This window comes from Peromyscus leucopus, chromosome 2 (assembly GCF_004664715.2).
Source record: "Peromyscus leucopus breed LL Stock chromosome 2, UCI_PerLeu_2.1, whole genome shotgun sequence".
NCBI lineage: Eukaryota > Metazoa > Chordata > Mammalia > Rodentia > Cricetidae > Peromyscus > Peromyscus leucopus.
The window spans coordinates 110,269,605-110,278,162 of NC_051064.1; positions in this window are offsets into that span (position 1 = coordinate 110,269,605).

An 8,558-nucleotide genomic window follows, 5' to 3' on the forward strand; every position below is an offset into this window, starting at 1 on the left:
GGGTGTGTGTGTGGGGGACATTTGCATGCCACAGCACGTGTGTGGGGGTCAGAGAACGGCGTTTAGGAGTCGGTTCTCTCCCTCATGGGGTGAAGCAGGGCCTCTCCTCGTATTTCTGCTGCTGCTGCAGGCCGGCTTGAGAGCTTCCAGCTTATTCAGCTTTGCTGGGAGTTCCAGGAAGTCACGTGACAAACTCAGGTTATCGGGCCTGCGCCGCTAGTGCTGTGCTCCCTCGGCAGTCTCTCCTGAGGTCCCATTTGATGAGGGCTTTGCACAGGTTAGAGTTGAAAGAATTTTTCCAAGGGAGTTGTTTGTCCTCTTTAAAAGAGCATGAAGATATTTTTAGAGAAAATGGCATTTTAACAGTATGAATTATCCTCTTGTGATATAGGGTTAAGTATAGATTTGATTGGTAGAATCTAACATTACCCTTCCTTTATCAACGGGGATAGAGATTTATTGTTGTTTTAGATACTTATTTTATGTATATAGGTGTTTTGCCTGTATATATGTGCACACTTGTGTGCCTGCGGCTCACAGAAGTGAGAAGAGAGTATCAGGCAGTTGTGACCTGCCATGTGGGTGCTGGGACCCTGGTCCTCTGAGAGAGCAGCCAATGCTCCTAACTGCTGAGCCATCTCTCCAGTCCCTAGTAATAGAGATTTAAAATATGGGCAACATTAGATACCATCATACAGCAAATCCTAGTGTGTTTCTGTGTCATCACCAGGAAGTGTTCGATTCTTGTGCTAACCAGTGTCCTTGAACTCAGAGCCTGTGGAGGCTGCAGTAGTGCTGTGTTTCCCTAGAGTGCCCCACACTCACCCTGGGGCTGGATTGTCAGCTTTCCTAAGTCAAAATACAGTTGACAGCTAAGCAGGTGAGACTTTGGTCACAGTAAATAGGATTTGTGTAGATGTAACCAACCGTCTTATTAAATAAGGAACACAGAACCAATGCAAAGAAGAAAGCCGAGAGATCAGAGCTAAGAGCCTTACCACCTGCTGCAGCTAGCCTCTTCAGCCAAGAGACCTCTCCGAAAGAGACCTACTTCCTGTGTGTTTGTCTTCATATAGTCTTTCTGTTCTGCCTTCTCATTGATTGTAAACCCAAACACATGACTGCCTCGTCACTGCCTGTCTGTATAGCCCTCCAGGTCTTCTATGGTATTAAGATTAAAGGCGTGTGTCTCCAATGCTGGCTGTATCCTTGACCACACAGAGATCTACCGAGCAACTTTATTTATTAACATACAATTAAAATCACATTTCAGTACAAATAAAATACCACCATAGATTTGTATTTTTAAGATAGTCTGTCTAGATTTGGAAGACAGAGAGAGGGCTGTGGGCCAGATCCCAACACATGAGCCTTGTGTGGGGGCATTTCATGTCTGAACCTGGATAAGCCTGCAGAACTGTGAGAGCACGTGGGAGGGTCACTAATTCTGGGAGGAAGTGGTGACCCAGTTTCAACCTGGAGGGGACGGAAAACTAGGAAAGATAGAGGGAACAGCGTTCCAGCTGGTGGGTGCGATATGCTTGGGGGAGGGGCTGCAGGTTGCTCATGCATAGCTATGAATAATAAAAGTAAGTCTTAAGCCGGGCGGTGGTGGCGCACGCCTTTAATCCCAGCACTTGGGAGGCAGAGGCAGGCGGATCTCTGTGAGTTCGAGGCCAGCCTGGTCTCCAAAGCGAGTTCCAGGAAAGGCGCAAAGCTACACAGAGAAACCCTGTCTCGAAAAACCAAAAAAAGAAAAAAAAAAAAAAAAAGAAATAAAAGTAAGTCTTCATCCAGAGCATAGTGGAGAGTTAATTGCAAAAGGCTTCAGCCACAGGGTCCCGATGTAGGATGGTTCACAGAGTGACTGAGACATCTGTGGAGTAGTCTGGGGATGGGAGCAAATGCAGAGGCAGCCATTGTTGGTTAGGACTGTAGAGCAAACCCAGGCCTGCTCACGTTAGGGTGGTGTTCTGCCACAGAGCTGCATCCCAGCCCTTGGTGTTCTGAGGCAGTCTCACTAGCTCAGTCTAGTCTTGACCCAGATCCTCCTGCCTCAGCCTCCAGGTGCGCACCCCATTCCATGTTTCTTTTGATTAAGTGACCTACATCCTCTTCTTTTTACTTTCATTGTTTAGCTTTGTTCCCCTTAACGTTGTTGGAAGCCTAGGACCCCACGCGCGTGCACGTTGTGGTCACAACCTAAGTCACTGGTTCTCAACCTGTGGGTCGAATATCAGATGCCCTGCACATCAGATATTTACGTTATGATTCATAACAGTAGCAAAGTTACAGTTATGAAGGAGCAATGAAATAATGTTATGGTGGGGGTCACCACAGGATGAGGAGCTGTGTTAAAGGTTGCACAGTCGGAAGGGTGAGAACCACTGCTCTAGGTGGTGCCAAACAAACAGAAGACTGAAGCCCAGATCCCAACCGTGGAGCTCTTTCCTCTTGGACTGGGTCGTCAAGCCACATCTCCAGTCTGCTTACCACTGGCTTCCTTCAGGCCCATGGCCACGCAGGCTGCCCTCAGCTGCTGAGTCCTCCCCCAGGCTCCAGTTGCTAAGTGTCTGTTGTCCTATTTGAGTATCATCAGCTCCAGTTACCTTTTTAATCTTTCCTTGACTGTTTGTTCTGCATTAGTGTGGGGTGGAGGTATGGCCCGAGATAAAGGCTGAGGTACTGGGAACTGTGGGCTTCTGTGGAAAGCTGACTCGTACAGTTAGTGTGGTTTTTGACATTGTGTAATCGTGACTTCTGGGGCACAGTTCCTCCCTTACTTGAAATCCTAACTCTCAAAGCCCTTTTCATGTGTTTCTCTGCTAAATGCCCTTCCTGCGCTGTTAGTGACCGACTTGTTTAGAACAGGGATCTTCTGTTGGGGAGTGCATATGTATGTATGCATGTGTGCACTCCCCCGTGTATCCATGTGTGGAGGAGGGCAGAGGTCACCATCAGTGTCCTCTGTTGCTGACCATCTTATTTTTTGAGACAAAGTCTCTCACTGAAATGGGAGCACAGCAATTTGGCTAAACCAGCTGACCAAGCCCCTGAAATCCCCCTCTTTGTCTCCCAGCACTGGAATTCCAGGCCTGTGGCACCACACCCTACTTTTTATGTAGGTGCTGGGGATCCAAACTCAGGGCCTCATGTACATTACCTACTGAGCCATCTGCCCAGTCCCCTAGAACAGGGATTCTCAACCTTTTTCTGTGCCATAGACCTTTTTGGAGATCTTTTGTTTGTTTGTTTGTTTTTGTTTTTTGTTTTTCTGAGACAGGGTTTCTCTGTGTAGCTTTGCGCCTTTCCTGGATCTCGCTCTGTAGCCCAGGTTGGCCTCGAACTCACAAAGATCCGCCTGGCTCTGCCTCCCAAGTGCTGGGATTAAAGGCATGCACCACCACCGCCCGGCTCTTTTTTGGAGATCTTATGAAGTCTATGGAAACCACTCTCAGAATTACGTTTTCAAATGCATAAAACTAAATAGGTAAGATTACAGAGAAACTTAAAATTAAATGCTTATCAAAATATTTTCAAAACTTTGATGTAGTAATGTATATACTTCCACTCACACAAAATAATATCAAAAGGTAGTTTTAACACTTGTGTGATCTCAAAGGATTGTTTAAAAGATGTTTAACACATCTTATCGATGTGGGCTCTACTGTTGATGAGGTCACAGGTCTGCTGTTCTCCAGTTAAAATCTAGTGAACAATGAGTTAACTTTTTCCCCAACAAGTTCACCTAACCCCTGGTTAAGGGGTTGTCTGAGTTTTCTTTGACATGTTAAGAGTGAGTTGTGTCTGTTTGCTTGCTCAGTTCAGGTTATTGGATCAACTTACTGCTTCTGTGTGCGCTTTCTGTACCTGGTGTTCGCAGGGTTAGCAGTAATTGAGGACGGGGGTAGAAAGGAGTCAGTGACCGATTGGAAAGGAAAGGCTGAAACCAAAGCTCATGGCGATGCTTCCTGAGGTGCACCGTGTCCCTCTTCCCAGAGCACCATGCCGCTTGAGTTCAGAATGTTCAGGTGTATGGACTTGAATTTGCAACATCTGAATTAAGCAAGCATCTAATTAGGTAATTCACGGGAGGGTTGACGGCCTTTATAGCAGTCATGCCTCTACTTACAAGATCGGTCTTCAGTATAGCACCCTCCCAGCTGAGCTGTCTGGTGGCCAAGGAATCCTAACATCCCTGGAAGGAAAGCAGATGGATGACGCCCTCCATCTTATACTTGACTGTGTGGTTTCGGGGTAGATGGACTCCTGCAGTCCCAGGGCCGTGAAAGACCTCCTGGGGGAGCAGTGAATGCTGAGGTAGGGATTGGGCCACTTTTCCCAGACAGCAAGATGCAGCTCTCTCCAGCCTGGCCTCTGTAATTGGGGTGCCTGTTTAGTGTAGAAGCTTCCAGTGCTAAGCCCCAGCTCTCAAGAATGTCTCTCTGTGACTGGGACCAGATCAAGACACTCAGAACCCACAGAGGGTGAACTTACTCCATCCTGCCCACAACTCTTGTTCTTACCCCATTCTTCCAGTTGACAGCTGAGGCTTGGAGCGATTGCAGCCTGCCTCTTAGATAGTAACTCGTTATTCAGAAGGAAAGCCAGGTGGGTCCGATACAAGCCAGGCGCCCATGTCCAGTGGGTCTCTCCTGGCTTCAGCAAGCTAAGATGTGGGCAGAAGCTAAGGAATGCAAGGAAAAGAAAGACCAGAGGGAGACATGCTAAAGGTTTCAGGGAGGGAGACTACCTGGCCCGGGCAGGAAGACAGGTTTTAAAAGGGAACCTGCAGAATCCCTCAAACAAGAGACCAAGGCATAGGGTAGCAGAGAGGTTTACAGCCCATGACAGGCTGTTCAGATCAGGCTTGGTGACTCATATCTGTTACTCCACGATAAGGGAGCTGAGGCAGGTGGATCACCATGAGTTCAAGGTGAGTCTCCCACCTCCAGAAAAAGAACCCTCTTCTGGCCTTTGCAGGCACCAGGCACACAGATGGTATACAAGCAAACATATATACAGACAAAACACTCATACACACACATAAATAAATAATTTTTTAAAAAGAAAGGACAAAGGGGCTGGAGTGATGGTTCATTGGTTAAGAGCACTTGCCGCTCTTGCAAAGGACATTCAGTTCCCAGCACCCATGTCAGGCGTCTCATGGCAACCTATAACTACAGGGGATCTCAGCTGTTTTCTGGCCTCTACACACATCTGGCACGCACGCACACACACACATCTGGCGCACACACACACACACACACATACACACACATACACACACACACACATACACACACACACACACACACACACACACACACACACACACACGGGAGGGAAGCAGGGGCATGGGATCCATAGCCAGTGCGGTAGCTGCCCTGTGGCCATAGGACCAGCAGATTCACAGAGGTTCTGATGGATCATCACCTTACAGAACTTCAAGATCGTCCATCTACTAACACTACACTGGCCCCTACCCTACCTCTACAGCAGCATGGATATCCATGTTAACCTCCTGACCTCCCCAGAGGCCAACAACAACAATGTGGAGGTCTTCAAGTATTTCTCCGATGACTGTGAACTGGGCCTAGGGTTCAGCCTTCATGGTTTCCCTGGCCGTGGATGAGCTGTTCCTTGGGACCGGATAACTGAGATAACCTGCTCGCCCCGGCCCTTTTGGACTCACCTGCTTGAGTTACATTCCAGGCTGGCAGCCAGCCCGTCCCAACAGCCTGCACCTCACCTGTGGGAAGAGGGCCTACCTGCCACAAGACTGCACTCCCCTGACTCTGGGCCCCGGCTGTGCCAGAGCCTGCCTTTTATAGCCTGAGTAATTGTGCCCTTGTCAAGTGAGGCTGTGGTTATGTGTGGTGGAGCCCCAGTAAATGTATGTTCCCACAAAACAGAGAGGCCCATAAGTCAATAGGAAAAAAATGCACTTATTGAAAAGTGAGTAGCCTGCACGAACAAGCTGTCCACCAGAGAAGAAAACCCTGGTGACAGTGCGTGTTTACAAGGCCCAAGAGTGGAGAGAAGGGCCAGGAGGCTCTGGTCTGTGGACTGAAGTGAGATGGGCCGTGGGTTGCAATCCTAGCTCTGCCCTTTCAGAGGAGAGCCTTGGGCAAGTAGCATAATGCTTCTAGACCTCAGTTTCCCCATCTGAAACGTGGATGGAGATGTGCTGGAGAAGACAGGATGGGTTAACTTACAGAAGGCGTGCCGCACAGCAGATGGCGGAAGTGAGTGTTGAGGAGCCGGTAACGTTGGAGCAGGGGGAGGATAGTAAATAAAACCGTCACCATGTCCCATGAACCAGATTGGCAGATGGTGGAAGGCCTGGGGACTACAAGGGCTGAGGAAAGGGTCTCATACACTGTTTGCCCAGTGCAGACTGGCGCAGCATCTTGAAGAGCAGCTTGACAGCGTCCAAGGTGTCACAGCTGCCTCCAGTGGCACTCTAGGGGCATGCGTACGTGCGTGTATACTGAAATGATGCGTAGGACCCCTGCTGCCCTTCCTTCGAGGGTTCCCGGTCACAGCAGAGCCCAGGAGAGACAGCCTGATATGGCCACACCTGCACTGAATGAAGAAGGAGTCCAAAGGAAGAAGCACTGAAAACATGAGCAGTGTTCCTATAAAGGAACACCAAAGCTGGTGTGAGCATGCCTGTCATCGAAGTCCTTGGGAGGCTGAGGCAGGAGGATACCCAGGAATTCGAAACCATCCTGGGCTATACTACACAAACAAGAGGAACAGCAATGAATGATTGAATGAATAGATGGATGAAGAATGAATGAATGGATGGATGAATGGATGGATGGATGGATGAATGAATGAAAAGGGACACTGAAGAATCAAGAGTCCGTGGAAGCCAGAGAGAGACGAAAGGGCATGTGTTGGTCCAGGAATGTACTCTACTCTCCACTTGGACATCCATGGCCAACAGTACTAATCAATCATAGACCCTGACCTCAACACCCTTTTGATGTTCCACATAGCCTCTACTAGTTGACCATAGTTGGCAGAGGAAAATAAATCTAGGTGGTATCTTTTGTTTATGTCCGTCCCTCCAGCCTTTTCCCTTTCATGGCTTATCAGCGTGGCTTCCAACTGCCATTGGCCTCTCTTTGCCTACCACAGGCCTGGGGAGCTAGGGATAGACAGTTGGCAACAGCCTCAGTCAGTGGCTGGCAGGATGGGCTATGTGCCCCAGTTCCCTCGGGTGAGTACCTTAGAGATGCATCGTCACCAGGGTCCCCACATGCCCCACAGAGTCCAGGTGCTGGCCCCTTTCACCTCACTCCCCTCTACACCAGCATGTCCGGGCTCCTTCCCGTGGAAACCCACTGTCCTCTGCTCTTGTCCGAAGGCCCAACTCTGAGGAACTACACTCAAGCACCCCTGCATCTTCATGGGTGTGAAAGCAAGGGACTTTCCCAAGAATTGGCAAGGCCCTGGTGAGAACCCATGCTTAGCTTCCCCAGCCTCCTGGCTCCCTGTGGTCTCTACCCTCCTGCTTTGGCATTGATTTCCCACTGCAAGAGAGATGGCCCACCTGATGGGAACTCCTGGGCACCCGGAGGTGGGTACCACCTTTTGGGTGGGCCTCAGAGCAGTCCCTTCTTCCAGGGCCTCAGTCTCCCTCTGTGGACTAGATTGCTAAGGAATCTGCCTCCTGCTGGGATGGAAGATGGTCTGGAAAGCAGCTGGCTCCCACCCAGTCATGAACATCCAAAAGGTTAAAAATGCATATCTCCATGTTTTTAGCAGTTCAAGAATCTGTTTACACTTTAGCTTTATTGAGAAGGGAATGCTCTTTCTCTTTTTTATTTATTAATGTGTGCGTGTGGTGTGTGTGTGTGTGTGTGTGTGTGTGTGTGTGTGTGTGTGTGTGTGTGTGGTGGGTGGGTGTGCAGCATGTGTGGAGGTCAGGACAACTTTGTGGGGTCAGTTCTCTCCTTGGACCCTCACATTCACTCTGGGACTTGAACTAAGGTCATCAGGAATGCATGGCAGGCACCTTTACCCGCCACGACATCCTGCTGGCCGTCAGAATGCATATTCTTCTGCTCTAGATCAACTACTTTTTTTTTGGTTTTTCGAGACAAGGTTTCTTTGTAGCTTTGGAGCCTGTCCTGGACTAGCTCTGTAGACCAGGCTGGCCTCGAACTCACAGAGATCTGCCTGCCTCTACCTCCTGAGTGCTGGGATTATAGGTGTGCACCACCACCGCCTGGCCTCTACTACTTATTGAACAGATCATCAGTGAGAAAAGGAACTCTGTCAAGATTCATGGCACTTCTGCCCATGGCTCCTGCCACTGGAGCCTCGCCAACCCACAGTCTGTTGATGCAGAGGTGAAAAATGTACGTAAGGCCCTCACTCATCTCTCCACTCCCAGTGTGACTTAAGGCACAAAGCGCTTTCTTTCAGAAACACCAGCTTGTCATCTGTGGAATGTGAAGATTCCAACCCCAAGGAGCCCCTCCAACCTAGGGAAAGGCTTGGTGGGGGAGGGTACCCTTTCCTTTGCTGGGGAGGCAGCCTGG